Below are 19,272 nucleotides of genomic sequence, written 5' to 3'. Positions count from 1 at the left end.
GATGATGGTTATTTTCCTCTTAACACTTTGATGAGTTTCCGAGCATTTTTGTTATTTGCGCAAGATTTTTTTTTTCAATTATCTTTAAAAATAGTTCAATTTTCATGGAAATAGTACGTTGTCTGTGCGACCCCTAGACACAAACAACAATATTGACTCCAAATTCAAATTGCTGTAACTACACGAAATATATATATATGGATTTCCAATTTTTCTGCAGTTCTGATGAGCAAATTTAATTGAGTTTTACTAAAAAAAATTACATAGGGTACCTGGGGGCAAAACGCATCCTCTAAGGAAAGACGCGTTTGTAGCTATGAAGTACATTATTATAATCCTTTTTTAACCATTATCTCAAAGACAAACATGTTTCTATCAAATAGTAGAAACAGCCACTCGTCAACAAACTGGTATCGTATAAGATGGCTTTTATTACACAATACTATTACTCTAATAAAAATCAGAGGATAGATAGGTAGATACACATATGGGACAAATTATCTTGAATTCCGTTTAAAAGTTTATTGGAAATACATTACATACATACAGAAATACATTTGAAAAATATAAATTCATGAAAAGTTTCTCAAATATAAGTTTTTTTTAACATATTTTCATCAAATTTTCAAACCAGCACAACAAAAAAGCCCCACGTGGCCCACTTTTCTTTTTTCGTGACAATGAAACTTATGTTCTTGACTAGTCGTATACAAAAAATTAGCTGCCACCATCTGCCGCTCCATGAGTTATCCTGGATTTTGTAAAACACTATTTTTAGACTGTTTTTACCAAAAACATAATTAAATCTGAAAATTTTGCTTGTAAATGATGTAAATTTACTTTGTTATAGTTAAGCTTCTAATACTTGATGACAAAATATTTTTAAATTTTTTTTTTGTATGAAAAAATGATCAAAATCGATTTTTGACTGTTTTACTAAATTGTCATACATCGTAGTCCACGTCAGTGATAGAGTGTAAGTGTCTTCCGAAGAAATGTTAAAAATGCCTCAATGAACAACTTTGCAGAAGAAAGTTTTTTGCTAGGACGCTCCTATCAAAAGATAAAACTGATCTGCATCAGTTTTCACTTATCTAGATCAAATCTGAATATGTCAAAATGTAGTATAAGTTATTCCAAAATACTTTGTCCAAGACACCAAACCTCTAGGGTTTATATCTAAAGTACTAGAGGTTTTGGCCGCCGAAAACAGCGATCTGCCCTAGTGTGCACCGCATGACTAGCGCTATCTTAGAACTTAGACTTAGAAAATGTAACTATATGGAGCTTAAATATTAGTTATGTTGTTCTATATTCCAAGATACTGAGTATTTAGATTTTAGAAGAATGGTGAAAGCAAAGTTGCTCATTGAATCATGGGTTATTATAACTTGCATGTCTGCTTGACTTAAAAAATTGTCACTAGGAGGCGCTGGTGAGCATCAAATATTTCTAACTTATGTATCTCAAGTTTTAGTTATGTTAGAAAACTATTGTCTTTCGCTACGTTGTTCATTTGTTCGACAGCTACAATAGTTATTTAAGCAACAAGTTGCAAAATGGTGATTGTTTCAGCACGAGTCATACATTTATCCTACGAGGCTTGCCGAGTTAGATAATTCCGACGAATGCTGACGTTGAAGTTGGATTATTTCCAGGAACATAAACATGTTTCAAGAGAACCACATGAACATCCATGCGTAGTAAGAGCCTAATATTATTCAATCACGTAGCCTGTCGTATAGTTGAATGACTGTCACGAATTTCCACGCTTTCATTGCTAGTCTATATACTACATTCGAAGACAAACCAGATAACGCTCTGTCAGTGCGGGGGGTAATATTGATCCCAAATTCAAATCGTAATAACTTCAAGGAATTTCAATCAAATTTTGATTTTGCTACTGTTTTGAGAAGAACATTTAATTAAGTTTTACTTAAAAATATAAGAAAATTCAAAAGAGGGGGAGCCAAAATTGCAAGCGAAAAATAGTTGTATGGCAAGTCATTTTGTAAAGACTCATTGAGAACTTTCTTCATAAGAGTATTTGGGACCTGTTGAGTGTGTGTATAAAGATGAAGAATGTGTCAAGAAGAAGAAAAAGAAGAAGTTTGGAGTTACATAGCCCTCTACCCATCATATAACTAAGTACTACAGGGAAATAAGAGTCATTGATGAAACTTCCTCTAAGTAAAAGGGATACTCGTGGATACTAATAACACTATCGACATTTACAACTTCTAATGATGTATTATGAATCCTACTAAGTTTCATCTGCCACCACCTGCCATCAGAATAAATACACGGACCCCAAAAATGACTGATTTTTGCACTTAAATGGTTATAACTGCTTTTCCTTCATCTTTAGAAATTTATTGTCTTCTTCATTTCTTCATTCATTTTGACTGTTTACATAATTTTGTAGAACATTGTTGCTACCGGAAACTTCGCATTTTCAAAATATACGAGAAAAACTAGTTTTAGGGGGTCGTTCATAAAATACTCCCGTATTTGTATTTGTATATTTGTATTTGAATTATCTACAACTTTGCCGAAGACATCATATTTAAAGATCGTCATTTAAAAAAAATAGTTTCGCAGCGCCGCCCGTGGCAAAGTTGCGAACTAACATTTACCGTCAATATAAGGACTGTTCATTTAAGAAAGTGGACACGTATTTTTTAAAGCAAACTGTTTATTTTCGAACAAATTCATGAGTTCTCTTGAAATACATGGAAATCAGAGTAATCTCGACCAAATTCACATAAGTTTGAAAATTTATTGAGCATTCCTGGATAATGCTCTGACTTTTCTCTTGATGCCTCCCATCGGATTCTGCACAACTTTCTTCGTAACTTTTCTTTGTGTTGCTTACCACATTTTCTTGAAAAAATCCATGGCACTTGCTTATCTTCCATCCTTCTTAAGATGTTGTTTGATTATTGCCCAATATTTCCAAATGGGGCGTAGTTATGGGCAATTCGGTAGAATCTGCCATGTTTAAACAAATTCGACTTTTTCCTTCTTGATCATCTCCAAAGTAGCTAAAGCATAGTGAGTCGATGCTAGGCCTGGCCAAAATAATGGAGGCTTGTTATACTTTCGGTAGATGGTCAGAAGACGTTTTTAAATGCATTCAGTTCTGTTATTTTTCGCCGTTGATTGAACCCGTTGTGGAAAATGTTGTACTTTTCATACCACAGGAGCAAATTACTTGCCATAAAAAAACTTTTTTCCCAAATTTTTCTTTTCGGATGTATTGCACGTCGTCATAGGCATCTGTTTTCGATACAGTGTTGAAAAATTGGAATTTGGACACTTCGCGATTTAAGCCAAATCTCGGAACGACAGCTTTTTTTATCACCATTTGTGCAGAAAAAATCTGCGTGTCGCCATGTTAAACCGATCTATCGCTTGGAATTTACAACTGTTTGATGTCAACTTTCTTCTGCTGTCAAAATAAACACTTGAGTACACACTGAAACAAAATTTGAATTTTTTCCTTGGAATTTTCACACCAAAATGTTAACAATCAGGTGTCCACTTTCTTTAATGAACAGTCTTTATGCGCTATATTTTTAGAAAATGTTCGTTCGAAGACACCATTCCGAAAAAAAATCATGTTTTAAGGTGCTACAGAATTAAGTTCAAGATTTCGGCCGAACGAAATACTGTGCAATGTGTGAAAAAAATCACAAATCGATTCAATAACAAAAAAGTTACAGCCCTTCAAAGTTTTCTGGGGTTATATTGACCCCAAAAAAAACAGACAGAGGGTTAATTCTTCATGTGCCAAAACAAAAAAGTAAATCAACTGATTGCCTCCTTTACGTTTGCTAGATGATTCCAATCCAATCAAGAATCCCTTATCTGAATCGGATTTGGATCATCCGACGGATGTAAAATCAGAATCGCTAGTTGATGAAACCATTGAGAAATTCAGCGTAATTTAACAAATGGTGTATGGACGCACTCAGATATTAGTTTGGTAACTTCAGAAACAGAACTGAAAAGTGCTACTTTTCAACCTTGAAGATTGATGTTTCGGAAAAGTTGCACATTCGTTCGCCATTATCGAATTTAAATCATGTTCATATGTTCATATGCCAAATAGGGTGAAGCAAACGAATTGCAAAGGTTTCCAAAACCGCAAACACAAAAATCAAGGTTTATAATATTCAGCTCACTAGGTCCCTCAGTTGCCTTATCAGACATGTACCGCAAAGACTGCTTATCAAACAACTTTACCGAAACATCAACCTTTTTACTGATCTGCAAAGCTACATTAGCAAATATAAAAGTTCAAATTTTCAAAGCTCTACTACCATGTTAGGTTCAGGAATACGTGACAGAATACCGTAATAACAAATAGTCCTGACACTAACAAACATTTTTTCTGAAAACATTGGCTTAATAGTTGTTCTGCATCGTGAGATATGAGTGGAAAATAGTTTATACCCACTAGCACATCCTAGCGATAGAACGTTAAACATGTTAGACATTCAGTATATTGCCGTTGATCTAACGTACAACCTTACCAAAAACAACAGCCTTCCATCAAAGCTACATTAGTTAATATTCAAATTTTAAATTTTTAATGCTAAGAAAATATGCAGTGCATAGCCTTTAGAGTAATGGGCGGGCAACTTTGCCGAAGACATCAATATTTCAAATCTTCAGAATTTAGAACCATCGTGAAATCTGTTTACGAAACGTCTAAGTCGCATAGGGTAATTAAAAAACCATGGTTTTTTTACTAGCGCCATCATGCGGTGAAATTCCCTACTAACCAATGCGTAATATAGTAGCCCTTTTTCTGTTGCAAATCTTCAGTTTAAGAATAACACAATTTTTTTAATTCAATATAGAACTCCTGATATAAGTGTCCAAAGTTTCAAAAAATCGCTGCTTTCAAACCTTTTTTTTTAATAAAATGAATCATACCCATTTTGAATTTTCTTCTATTTTTTTAGTCAATCAAATTTGCGTTCCAAAACTGCAGAAAAGTCGATTCAAATTTGGAGTCAATATGACCCCAAAACACAGACAACGTAACTTTTTGTTTTCGCACAGACAGAAGGTTAAAGATCTCAAAATGCAAATTTTGGAATACAATTACATTGAGCAACTTTTGTTTTTCATTTGTTTATAGTGTGTTCCAATTTTTGTGGGCATTCAGCAAATTTACCTTTTTTGTGTGAAAATAACAAACATAACAAACATTCATATTCGTTTTGCTAGAAAAACAAGGCTGAGAGAGCCTTAATCAGACAATCGGATTCGTCTATTGGATTTATGGAATTTTGTTCTCCTGCTGTCATGTGCAGTTCCAGTAAAGATGAAAACTGATGATGAGTTACAACACAAAATTTAAAAAAGAAGAAGTGTTATTTAACGGACTTAGTCATGAAACCAATACAAATGCCAACGCTGGAGTAAAGTACACTATTGGTCCCATGCAGTGTTGGGAATAGTAATAATTCTTCTTCTTCTTTCTGGCGTTACGTCCCAACTGGGACAAAGCCTGCTTCTCAGATTAGTGTTCTTATGAGCAATTCCACAGTTATTAACTGAGAGCTTTCTTTGCCGATTGACCATTTTTGCATGCTGAATAGCTGCGCGTTTACCGCTACGGCTATCTGGGCCCCTTAATAGTAATAATTGTAGGCTTGAATTTCGCGAAAATCACGTGGTTTTTCCCTGGGAGGGAGGCACCGATACTACACACGAAATATGACACATTTTTTTTCAAACTGCAAGAAAACTCCAGTTTGCCAACGACAATCAAGGAAGACTTGATGAAAATCGCTAGTTTTTTTTTTTGTTGTGTACCTTCGAACTTTTCGGACAAATATGAAAAAAAGGCCAAAGTTTTCTATGCATTTTATTTTCGTTTTTATTAGAAAAAGTAAAATTATTTGTATTTGAATACTTTATAAATTAAATTGAATTTTCTTTATTAAAGAGACTTTCAGCCCTTGGCTGGTTCGTCTCTAACAATACTTTATATTCAATCAGAATAAAAGGTGCAATCGTGACATTACTTTTGAATAGGCATGAATAGCTTTTCAATCGATTTTTTGTCACATTTGATGAAATGCAAAAATATGTGTTGAAAAATTACGCGCTTTTTCCATGTTTGTCCGTTGTTTAAGATTCGGGCTCATAGTGACAGTTCGTGACAGCAGAATTTCGGCTCACTATGACGTACAGAAATTTCGTATCGGCTTCTCCCTTCCAGGTTTTTCCTAGTGCAGTAGTTCAAAAACGTGAAACTCATCAAGTAGCTGTTGGCCTATTTCATAAGGCCGACGCGCGCATCTATTCCCATATTGTCTACAGGGCTAGCAATACTGCAAACCATGTGACATTACGGCCGTCGGAGGAGTGACAGGTATCCACCTTCTCACCGGGTGAGTCAGCTAAAAACTGAAAACAATAGAAAAAATAGGAAAGGAAGGAATGCAAAGGTGCAGTGATGATCGTTATCTAAAATTGTGCTTAAAACTAATCTATAATACGTTGAATTTAACATATAAACCTAGTGAACTAAAATATTATCCTTATACTTAGTATGAACATGCTTATCAGGTGAGCCTTTTGCTTTTAAAAACTATGAAAACTATCTAATGAAAAGTTGTAACTAGATAACCTAAGATCACATATCTGTATTGGAACTAAGGGAGTTGTCGATATACCTAGTAAATCTGCTCATCCTGCTCTTGTTCTATAAGCTGCCGCAATCGGTAAGAAAACTGCCAATTGAACTATACAGACAAGCTCTTGAAATTTATCTTACAACTAAATCTAGGACTTACGACTAAATCGACAATTATACGGACTCTTGACTGACATAAAACCGACAGGTGAATACAAAAAGGGACTAAACGTAAGTAAAACTACTATATACAGAATATTAGCTTAAAAGTACAATTTGCACACACATATATGTTGGTCATAGCCTAAAATATAACACAGGGGTTCACCCCACAAACACTACGGAGCACACTTCCGAATAGACAAATATGTATCAACCAATTCCAACATTTACGTTATAAAAATGAAACTTGTTGTCCTTCCTTAGGAAAATTATATTCTTCCCTGATACTACGGATCCGGTGTTTTATTTCCGAAGGGAGAATCATAATTTTGGAAATTCCCGTTGGATAAATTCCAACAAAATATAATTTTCGTTTACTACGAAAAATTCGGTTCGCGACCATGTCGAGTCGTGGTGCAAAGTCCGACGGCAGAAGTAGCAAAGTGAGTGGCAAGAGTGGGCAGAAGGCCAAGGAAGGTGAAGTGGTTAGTGAAGTGGTCGGTGAGGAGGATATGGATCCGGTAGTAGTGGTGGTGGATGGGAACGAAAGGACCATCGATGGATACACCTGTAAGACCTGTAGAAGAGCCGATTCGGATGATATGGTGCAGTGTGACCAGTGCGATGGATGGCATCACTTTGCGTGCGTTGAAGTCACAGATGAAGTTGTCGATCAAAGCTGGTGTTGTGCCAACTGCAAGACTGCTACATGGAACCAGCGAACGTCAACATCAGACAAAAATCCAGCGTTGAAGGATGCCAACACAGAACACTCGTCTAAACGTGTTTCATCGCAAAAGGCAGGCTCTACCAGAGGGCAGAAGATATCATCGAGCGGTAGCCGTCACGGGCCACCGATTACATCAGATCCAGTAGTACGCTCGTCGCAAGAGCCGCATAGGACTGGAAAAAAGCTGTTTGTTCCATCATTAGAGGGACTGCCTGCCATCCGATTGGACGAAGCATCATCGGAGGTCTCGTGTTCGTCATCTCAGAGGTCAGCACGTAATCGTGCCAAATTGCAGCTACAGCGACTAGAAGAGGAAAAGGCATTCGAAGAGCAACAAGCAGAGCGTCGCCGGATTACTGAACAGCTAGAAGCGGAGAAACATAAAGCGTTCCTGGATGAAAAGTATCAGTTACTGGAACAGCTAGCCAGTGAACGAGGATCGAGTCGGTGTTCAAGTAGCGTCTATTCCCGGAACCGTGTGGAGAACTGGATCGAGAAGGGGTATCATTCCGAGGCAATGCAACAGCCAAACGAACTGCCAGCACAGCAAGAGCGGAGCCAAGCAAATCAGCTACCAGCACAGCAGAAGTTCGACGCACGTCAGCCAGAAGCCATCCGAATGTCAAAGTATTTTAATCCCAATGTTCAGCCACAATCTACGAGAATTCAGCCGGCGGTGAACCAGGTTTCCCGATCTCTAGCAAATTCGACAGTCCTAGAGCAGAACAACAATGGGGCCTTCAGCCGAAACCAGGCGATGCAACTAGACGAATACGATCCGTTCCAGCTGTCCCGCTCTCAAATCGCAGCGAGGCAAGCGGTTTCAAAGGATTTACCAACATTTTCTGGCAGCCCGGAAGATTGGCCGATTTTTCTATCGATGTTCAACAGCACGACAGCTATGTGTGGATTCACGGAGGAGGAAAATCTCGTGCGGCTGCAAAGAAGCTTGAAGGGAAAAGCTTACGAGTCAGTTAAGTGTAGGTTGATGCATCCGGGTAACGTACAGGGTGTAATGAGCACGCTGAAAATGCTGTTTGGGCAACCGGAGATCATTGTTCACTCATTGATTGGGAAGATAAGCTCTCTGCCGCCGATACGAGAAGATCGCCTGGAGACATTGGTTGACTTTGCGGTTAGCGACACAGCTGACCGTCAACCTGGCGACTTTCAGTGAGTGGATATATTCGCTTGCCGAAGCAGCTAGTTCGGTAACGTTTCCAACCGAGTCGTTTCAGATGAAATCGACGCGAAATGAACTTCGTCGGAAAGGAAAAGGAGAAACGTACATTAACGCTCACGTAGAAACTCCGAATAAAAACGACACTAAATTGTCTGCAAAACCGAAAGAAGCAAATACATCCGGGCCGGCGAGAGAAACCTGTCCTGTGTGTAAAGGCACCTGTAAAACCCTTGAGAAGTGTAAGCGGTTCCTGGAGTTTTCAAGGGATTCCCGGTGGGCTGTTGTTCGAGAGTTGGCTTTGCCGAACAGTTCGGGCTTTGCCGAACATGCCTTCGTCAACACAAAGGATCGTGCAAAGCGAATCCATGCGGAAAGGACGGATGCTCCTTCCGGCACCACGAGCTCCTTCATAACGATCAAAAACCCAAGCAACTGAACTCTGGTACAGCAGCGGAGAATCCTCAACCAACCACGAGCGGAGCTGAGCTCGGCTGCAATACTCATCAAACGGTTTCTAGCTCTGTTCTCTTTCGCTATCTTCCAGTGGTACTGTCAGGACCAGAAAAGAGTATCCACACTTATGCCTTTCTTGATGAAGGCTCAGGAACAACGCTTCTTGATCAAGACCTAGCCGATGCACTGCAGCTGGATGGTAAGCCTAATCCGATATGCCTTCGGTGGACCGGTGGCACCGAGCGGTGTGAGAAAAACTCTTGTATTGTTCGTCTACAAGTCGCGGGGCAACACGTTGGAGCGGAGAAGTTCACATTAGAGGATGTTCAAACAGTAAAAGAGCTCCTGCTGCCACGACAGACACTGGATTTCGATGAACTAAAACATACGTATCATTATTTAGAAGGTTTGCCCATTACATCGTATACCGATGCTCGACCTCGCATTCTGATCGGAACGAAGCATGCGCAGCTGGGTCTGACACTCAGGAGTCGAGAAGGTAAATTCGGTGAACCAATCGCAACCAAGACTCGGTTAGGGTGGACAATCTGTGGCAATTTGGGATCAGGAAATGGGCCGAGCATGTTTCATTACAGTTTCCACGTATGTTCATTGAATGAACCGTCTAATGATGATATGCACCAAGCAATGAAGGACTATTTTTCCATAGACAGCCTAGGAGTTGGCAGTTCTTCAAAATTACTTCTATCAGCAGATGATCAACGAGCTGAGACATTGCTGACGTCCCTCACACGATTCTCTGGCGACCGCTTCGAGACTGGCCTGCTCTGGCGTTATGACAACGTCCGTCTGCCTGACAGCCGGTCAATGGCCCTGCGTCGTCACAGATGCCTAGAAAAACGCATGGCAAGCGATCCACAACTTGCAGAAGTACTACAACAGAAGATCGCCGACTACAGCGCTAAGGGTTACATACGCAAGCTTTCCAAAGATGAAGTCCAACAGCTCTCCAGCGACTTTTGGTATTTGCCTGTTTTTCCCGTAACGAACCCGAACAAACCTGGGAAAGTCCGTATAGTTTGGGATGCTGCAGCTAAATCCCACGGTGTCTCGTTGAACTCTGTCCTTTTGAAGGGTCCCGATTTATTATGTTCTCTTCTTGACATTCTTCTACGCTTTCGTCTTCACCCTGTTGCAGTAACAGGGGACATCCGCGAGATGTTCCACCAAGTGAAGATACGTCAAGAAGACCAGCAGTATCAATGCTTCTATTGGACAGATGAAAGTGGAGAACTGGTCGTTTATACTATGACAGTGATGACTTTCGGAGCATGCTGCTCTCCGAGCAGTGCGCAGTATGTCAAAAACCTTAATGCGGAGCGATTCAAGGCTGAGTTTCCTGCAGCAAGCGCAGCGATTACCAAATCTCACTATGTCGACGACATGTTAATTAGCGTCCAAACGGAAGAAGAAGCAATCCGCATCGCGAAAGAAGTTAGCTACGTGCACACTCAGGGCGGATTCGAGATCCGCAACTGGATAAGTAATTCCAGGAATGTTGTGGAGGCGCTGCAAGGGCAAAAAGCGGACCAACAGAAGAGTTTAGACCTGTCAACTGAATTATCAACCGAGAAAGTTCTAGGCATGTGGTGGAATACGTCAGTCGATGCCTTTACGTTTAAAGTAGGCTGGAATCGCTATGATCCTGAACTGCTCAGATGTGGTAGACGTCCCACAAAACGGGAAGTGCTGCGTGTCTTAATGACTATATTCGACCCGCTTGGACTAATCGCCCACTTTCTCGCTTACTTGAAAGTTCTTCTTCAAGACGTCTGGAGATCAGGTATCACCTGGGACGAGAAAATTAACGACGATGAATTCAAGAAGTGGCAGGACTGGCTGAGCGTTTTACCGCAAGTTGAGCAGCTGCAAATTCCAAGATGTTGTTGGCCTAAGCATATAATCCATGACGCCGATGATGTACAGCTTCACACTTTTGTAGATGCAGGACAAAATGGGATGGCTGCTGCATGCTACTTGCGATTCTCATCCGGGGAAAACATCTATTGTTCACTAGTAACAGCGAAGGCTAGAGTGGCTCCGCTGAAGCTAACATCCATCCCTCGTCTAGAGTTACAAGCGGCAGTCATCGGAACAAGACTATCAAGAACTGTGATTGATACACTATCGATCCGTATAGTTAAGAGACTCTACTGGTCCGACTCTCGGGATGTTCTATGTTGGATCAACTCCGACCACAGGTGCTATAGCCAGTTCGTCGGCTTTCGGGTTACTGAAATACTAGAGTCCACTGAGTCTCACGATTGGCGATACGTGCCAAGCAAGCTGAACGTAGCTGATGACGCTACCAAATGGCATGGGCTTCCAGAACTTTCCACGGACGACAGGTGGTTTCGAGGCCCAATTTTTCTCTGGCAAACCGCAGAAAAATGGCCAACGTCTTCCACTCACACTGAGGTAACGGACACCGAGTTGTCGACAAGTTTGCTAGTCCATCACTCACCCCCAGATCCAATCATTCACGCTCAAAACTTCTCCAGCTGGAAACGGCTACAACATGTCATGGCGCTTGTGCAGCGATTCATTACAAACTGTCGCCTAAAGATACAGAAGAAACCCATCAACCGCGGACCTCTTACCAAAAGTGAAATTTACATAGCTGAAGCGCATCTGGTACGCATTGCTCAACTAGAAGAATACCCGGAAGAACTTCGCATACTCCAAAGTACGCCACAACAAGCCGGAAGCTCAATGAAGTTACTTCCAAAATCAAGTCCCCTATACAAGCTTCTCCCGTGGGTTGACGACCGTGGCATTATGCGAATGAAGACTCGTATTGCTGTCTGCCAGTTTGCAACTGAAGATACGAAGAATCCCATCATCCTTCCTAGAAAACACCACATTACTACCCTAATAATAAACCACTACCACACCAAATACCACCACCAGAACCATGAAACCGTAATAAACGAGCTACGCCAAAAATACCAAATTGCCCGTTTACGCTCATGCTACAGCCAAGTGCGCCAAAAGTGTCAAAGATGCAGAAACGATAGAGTTGAACCGAACATACCACCCATGGCCGACCTTCCACCCGGACGACTGGCAGCGTATTGTCAACCATTTACTCACGTGGGCGTGGACTATTTCGGTCCTATCGAAGTTGTTGTGGGTAGAAGACATGAAAAGCGCTGGGGAATGTTAGCAACCTGCTTGACTATCCGAGCGGTGCACATCGAGATAGTTCATTCGCTTAGCACTGACTCCTGCATTATGGCCATTCGGAATTTTATCGCTCGTCGTGGTCAACCTCGTAAATTTTATAGTGACCGAGGAACCAACTTCATTGGGGCCAACAGAGAGCTGCAGAACCTCCAGGCGGCGATCAACCACGATGACGTGATGAAAGAATTCACGACTGCTGAAACAGAGTGGGTATTCAACCCTCCGCTAGCACCACATATGGGCGGTAGCTGGGAACGATTAATAAGATCTGTCAAAAGAAATCTACTAGCCGTCTGCTCTACCAAGGTCCTTTCTGACGAAGTATTGAGGAATCTGCTGATAGAGATCGAAAACGTTGTGAATTCTAGACCTTTGACGCACGTACCAGTTGATGAAGATTCTGGTCCGGCCCTAACACCAAACCATTTTCTGGTTGGCTCCTCCAATGGTTCAAAACCTCTTGTTAACTTCGACGACAGCGTATACACACTCAAGCAGAATTTGTGCACCTCGCAGATCCTGGCAAATGCATATTGGAAACGGTGGGTGACTGATTATTTACCGGAGATTACTCGCCGGACTAAGTGGTTCCAGTCAACCAAAGCTATCACAACTGGAGATGTCGTCGTGATCGTCGACCCAAAATTACCCCGGAACTGCTGGCCAAAGGGAAGGATCATCTCTACAAAATCCGGTCGTGACGGTCAAGTGCGATCAGCAACCGTGCAGACATCCACCGGAGTGTACGAGCGTCATGTAGCAAAGTTGGCAGTCCTAGATGTTCAGCGCGTGGATCCGTAAGCCAACCGGATGTTGGCGTACCCTGGGGGAGTGTTGGCCTATTTCATAAGGCCGACGCGCGCATCTATTCCCATATTGTCTACAGGGCTAGCAACACTGCAAACCATGTGACATTACGGCCGTCGGAGGAGTGACAGGTATCCACCTTGTCACCGGGTGAGTCAGCTAAAAACTGAAAACAATAGAAAAAATAGGAAAGCAAGGAATGCAAAGGTGCAGTGATGATCGTTATCTAAATTTGTGCTTGAAACTAATCTATAATACGTTGAATTTAACATATAAACCTAGTGAACTAAAATATTATCCTTATACTTAGTATGAACATGCTTATCAGGTGAGCCTTTTGCTTTTAAAAACTATGAAAACTATCTAATGAAAAGTTGTAACTAGATAACCTAAGATCACATATCTGTATTGGAACTAAGGGAGTTGTCGATATACCTAGTAAATCTGCTCATCCTGCTCTTGTTCTATAAGCTGCCGCAATCGGTAAGAAAACTGCCAATTGAACTATACAGACAAGCTCTTGAAATTTATCTTACAACTAAATCTAGGACTTACGACTAAATCGACAATTATACGGACTCTTGACTGACATAAAACCGACAGGTGAATACAAAAAGGGACTAAACGTAAGTAAAACTACTATATACAGAATATTAGCTTAAAAGTACAATTTGCACACACATATATGTTGGTCATAGCCTAAAATATAACACAGGGGTTCACCCCACAAACACTACGGAGCACACTTCCGAATAGACAAATATGTATCAACCAATTCCAACATTTACGTTATAAAAATGAAACTTGTTGTCCTTCCTTAGGAAAATTATATTCTTCCCTGATACTACGGATCCGGTGTTTTATTTCCGAAGGGAGAATCATAATTTTGGAAATTCCCGTTGGATAAATTCCAACAAGTAGCCTATGTTGGGTGCATGAATTTTCTGAATCATTAGTGTCATTGAAGGCTTTCAATGCGGGAAATACAGCGGGAAAAAGAAAATTTTTCTACAGTAATTTTGGGTTGCCCTTAGCAACGGGTGTTTTGCTATTTTCAAGGCTTTTTGCCTACAGCAGCGATGGGCGTGAATTTCACTGGCTTCGCTGACTGTGATTTGCTTTGCTTGGCTACTGTAGAGTGAATTTTGAGAATTTTCCCAACCCAGGTCCCATGCCTGTAAATGTTTAGTTCTAGATCTAGACCATCATCTACAAAGTTTTGACTCCAACTTTTTGCACAATTTTAGTCTAAACAACAGTTTAATTGTTAGAATTATGTGGCATTTGAAATAATATTACAAACAACCAAATGTCAAAAAAGTTTGCACTAGACCCACCGATGGATTATTTTGATTTTAGTAGCAAGTGATACAGGGAAATCTTTCATCGATCATTCGAGACATGCCGATTTTTTTTTAAGCAGACACCATGAGATACGTTCCTTTGTTTTTAGATTAACCCCTTTACTAGCAACTTCATTTTTTAACGCAAAAAACAATTCAAATCGTAACTTTTTGTTTATGAATATTTTTGCATAAATCTATATATATCTATGCCGATGATATGAAGTTATTCATGGAAATCAAGTATGCTAACGACATTGACATCTATCTGAGTGAAATATCTATTTTTGATGAATGGTGTAGTAAAAGCCTACTTCAGTTAAATGTTAAAAAATGTAATTTAATTACTTTTAGCAGAAAGCGAAACACAGAAGAAACAACTGTAGTTTTAGGAAATCAAATCGTTGAAAAATGCGATAGGGTCAGAGATTTAGGCGTAATTTTAGACTCAAAACTCACTTTTATCGATTATTACAACACCATTATACATAAAGCAACAAATACGCTCGGTTTTATCAAACGCTTTGGTTCTAACTTTAATGATCCATACACTATTAAAACTTTGTACGTCGCTTACGTGAGGTCTATATTAGAGTATTGTATGGTCTCCTTTTATGAAGACGCATGAAGAACGTCTTGAATCAGTTCAAAAGCAATTTCTGTTATATGCTCTTCGTAAATTGGGCTGGACATCCTTCCCTCTTCCATCTTATGAATCAAGATGCATGCTCATTGATATTCAGACATTGAAAAAGCGCCGCGAATTCGCTATGGTTTCATTCGTGAACGATATTGTTTCGCATCGTATTGATTCTCCTAACCTATTAAACAGTTTAAATTTTTATACTCCTTCCCGGCAATTGAGGAATCGTAACTTGTTTTTTATTAATCACCGTCGTACTAATTATGCAAAAATTTCTCCTCTAAACCGAATGATGAGTTTATATAATCAACATTGCGAAACAATAGACTTAACCTGGGAGGGAGGCACCGATACTACACACGAAATATAAGACAACGTTATTTTGAACTGCAAGATAACTCCAGTATGCCAACAACAATCAAGGCAGGCTTCTAGAAAATCGGTAGTTTCTTTTGTTGTGCACCTTCGATCTTTCCTGACAAACATGAAAAAAGGCCACAGTTTTCTATGCACTAAATATTCATTTTCATTGGAAAAAGTAGAACGATGCGTTTTTCAATGCTTTATGTTCAATCAGATTAAATGGTGCTCACGTGACATTACTTGCATTATGTGCATGAATTGATTTTTATTCGATTTTTATCACTTTTGAAGAAATACGAAAATGTATTTTAATCAGTTACGCGCTTTTTTCATGTTAGTCCAATGTTTGAGATCTGGGCTCACAGTGACAGTTCGTGACAGCGGAATCTCGGCTCACTATGACATACAGAAATTTTGTATTGGTTTCTCCCTCCCAGGACTTAACAATGTCGCGTAGTAACCTAAGAATATACTTTAACTCTGTAAGATATAGCAGTATATAGATTTAAGTGTTAACATGTAGTCTACTTTGATTGACGATAATAAATAAATAAATAAATAAATTTAGATCCGGAGATATTCTGAAATTCCTTGAGGGGCCGACGTAAATTTCTCAGGCTACAGAACTTCAATCGTACTCGGATATTCACTCTTCGGAACAATACATTAAGGGGGCAGGATCCGTCATTGGTTTCGGAATATTCAAAACCAGCTTTTTGATTCAAAATTAAGAAAATTCAAACGAAAATGTGTTTACTGTGAACACATTTTCATTGAATAATTCTTAGCTTTGAACAGAAAAACAGCTTTTGAAGTTTCGATGATAACGATGATTACGATGGCGGATCCTTGAACGTTAATGAGTGTCTGTTGTGAAAAAATGAAGCAATTTGGTGTAGCCGCCTTTGAGTTATGAGCATTAAGGTTTCCGGTACCTGTTTGAAAAAAGATCTTGAAAAATTCAAAAAGCATCATATCGTAACTTTCATTGTGTAGTCCACAATTTATTTTATTTTTTTTGATAGATTGACCAAAAACAAAATTGCTGCCAAAGACATTCTATTTGAAAAATGTCGGAATAGCATAGCATAGACTGACTGTACATGTCAATGGTTGCTACTCCGTGATTGGAACTGGAAAGAATTGCACTACGATCCAAATTAATAAAAGATGGGAGTTTCCGATTACTCTCGAAGTGCAATTTTAGCAACTCTAATATTATTGATCAATAACGGCGCCGGTCAAGTCCTTACAGTCAGTTGGGATGGGGAAGGAATATTAGGGTGTAATGATTGTTGCTTCTAGAGACCGAGAATACCTCTGCATCTCCACAATCACCACGGGAAGGGTGTTTATTAGTGAGGGAGGAAAAGATCTGGGAGTCACCTCTGGTCGATGATACGATCCATGGACAAGGGGAAAATATACGACTTATATTTAAAGCTAGTTTCGTATTTTTGTCTCGAGAAGTTTTTGGTAGAAGCTTTAAAAAGTACGTCAACATCTATAATGTCGAATAATTCAAAAGATGTTTTTATTGATGACGAAAACTGAAAATTACATGTATATATTTTAAATTATATGAAACAGGAATGATACCCACACTTGTAGTGACGAACCATACATAGTTTGTTTGAAAATTACATATGAGTATTACTGTGCATTTTTTCTCGATATGGTAGAAGTTTTAAAAAATACGTCAACATTCACAATGTCGAACAATTCAAAAGATAATTTTTGATAATGTCAAAAAGAGAAAAATATATGTATATTGAAATTGCATAAGAAAAAAGCATAATGCCGGCACTTATAGTGACGAACCATACAAAGTTTGTTTTAATATTAGGGGAACATGGTCCAATTCGGACCTAGTAACAGTTTTTTGGCCATATCTTTTTCAGCACGATGGACGGCATGAAAAGTTTAATGTTTTCTTGAAAGCCTCATTTAGCGCGCGTATTTTTCTCTCAGAGAGTTTTGTGATATCTCTTACCAGGACATGACTAGACATGTTTGTACAAAATTCTCCAAAAGGTCCGAATTGGACCAACCCTGTTCCAATTCGGACCCCCATGTTCTAATTCGGACCACCCTATATTTTATCAGTTTATGCTATGGTAGCTATATTATATAACACCGATTTGTTTGGTATCAAAGCTTGTTGAATTAACTCAATGTGTGAAAATTTCCATTTTAGTTCGAGTCAGAACTAGCTCAAGTAATATGTTTATTTCAATAAAATAAAACAAACAACCTGGCCATCTTGTATTAGAGATATCAAGATAAAGAGAACTTTTTTTTTTATTCTGGACCTCTTTGTTATTGAGAGAATTCATTGGAAAAAGCCATTTTTGCTTAGATTATAGTAAAATTTCAACATATTTAATCATGTCCTGAAAATATCGGATTAAAAAGGTGAACTTTTTCGGGAAACTGAAAGAGACAGCATCGAGTTACGGGACAACAAGTTGGAGAAGTATCGACATACTTTTTAGGGTTAAAGTACGCTTTCCAGGTTTTTACGAGCGCTAATGGCCACCACAATCAGGCTCGCTTTCTGGTAGGGATTGAACGATCTGACATTTGGATTGGGTCGTTTGACAGCGAATCGATATGTTTTTGATCGATATTATCAATTTGCTATCAAACAACCCAAGCCAAATGTCAGATCGCCTAGTCCCTACAAGACAGCCGGTCATTAGCGCTCGTAAAAAGCTGGATATTAAAGTGATAATAAAATTAAGCCAAGCTTAAAATTTCAAGTTCAAAACACATTATATCGAGTAATGGAAAGTTGATTGCATTGTTCTCAGCACTCGTAAACGTTTTTTGTATCGTAATGTCAAATAACTTTTGAAACCTGTATCCAAAATAGGTTGGGGTATCAATGGAGATGCTTTTCAAGTAACTGATTCCTTTTTGGGTGGTCTACCGTATTTCTTAGATATTTTCAAAGACTTTTCTTGACTGCAACAGATACAAAGGCACCATCCATCAATATTACAACTTCTGTGGTTTTCTAGCAAGTCGAGAAGACTTTCACGGGGTGGAGCTTATGAAATAGACTGGCTGTTCGCTGAAAATCATGAAAACCATATGGTCGGATGCAAGCTTAGGCTTAAGGGATTCGATTATAAAATAATACAGTAAGATTGGAAATTTATTGTCAATTACAGAAGCTTGGGAATAATGCTAACCGATAGCACAGTAGAGCACTTCAAAACAACAAACTAATATAAAAATTAAACGAATTAACTGAATGGTGTCAAACGTATTGTGTTAGATCCTAACCAGACGGTGGACAGAAAAAAGGTACACACGATCTTTACAATAGCGCCAGTATTGAGAAATGCTTGATGGTCCGATTTGGAACAGGGTCCGAATTGGACCAGCTTCCCTTACTTAAAAGTTACGCTTTCAAGAAAAAATGTGTTATCACAAGCATGAAACGAACTCACCAGTTGGTAATCCATCCTCGACTGAACACAAAACTGACACTGACAGCAAAACTTCTTGGCGTCCCGAAAACAAACCGTCTTGGTTGTGCCTTCCCAAATACCTACCCAGCAAGACGCTCCAAAACAGAAAAAAAATTCTTCGGCGACGAAACCACGCGAGTAACCGTGAGCAAAACCTATCTGACGACGCAAAATCGAACCGTCCTGCTTGGGCTTCACGAACAACTACCTAGCAAGACGCTCCAAAACAGGAAAAAAAACAAAA

Source organism: Aedes aegypti, chromosome 3, assembly GCF_002204515.2.
Source record: "Aedes aegypti strain LVP_AGWG chromosome 3, AaegL5.0 Primary Assembly, whole genome shotgun sequence".
NCBI lineage: Eukaryota > Metazoa > Arthropoda > Insecta > Diptera > Culicidae > Aedes > Aedes aegypti.
This window is presented reverse-complemented; position numbering follows the sequence as displayed.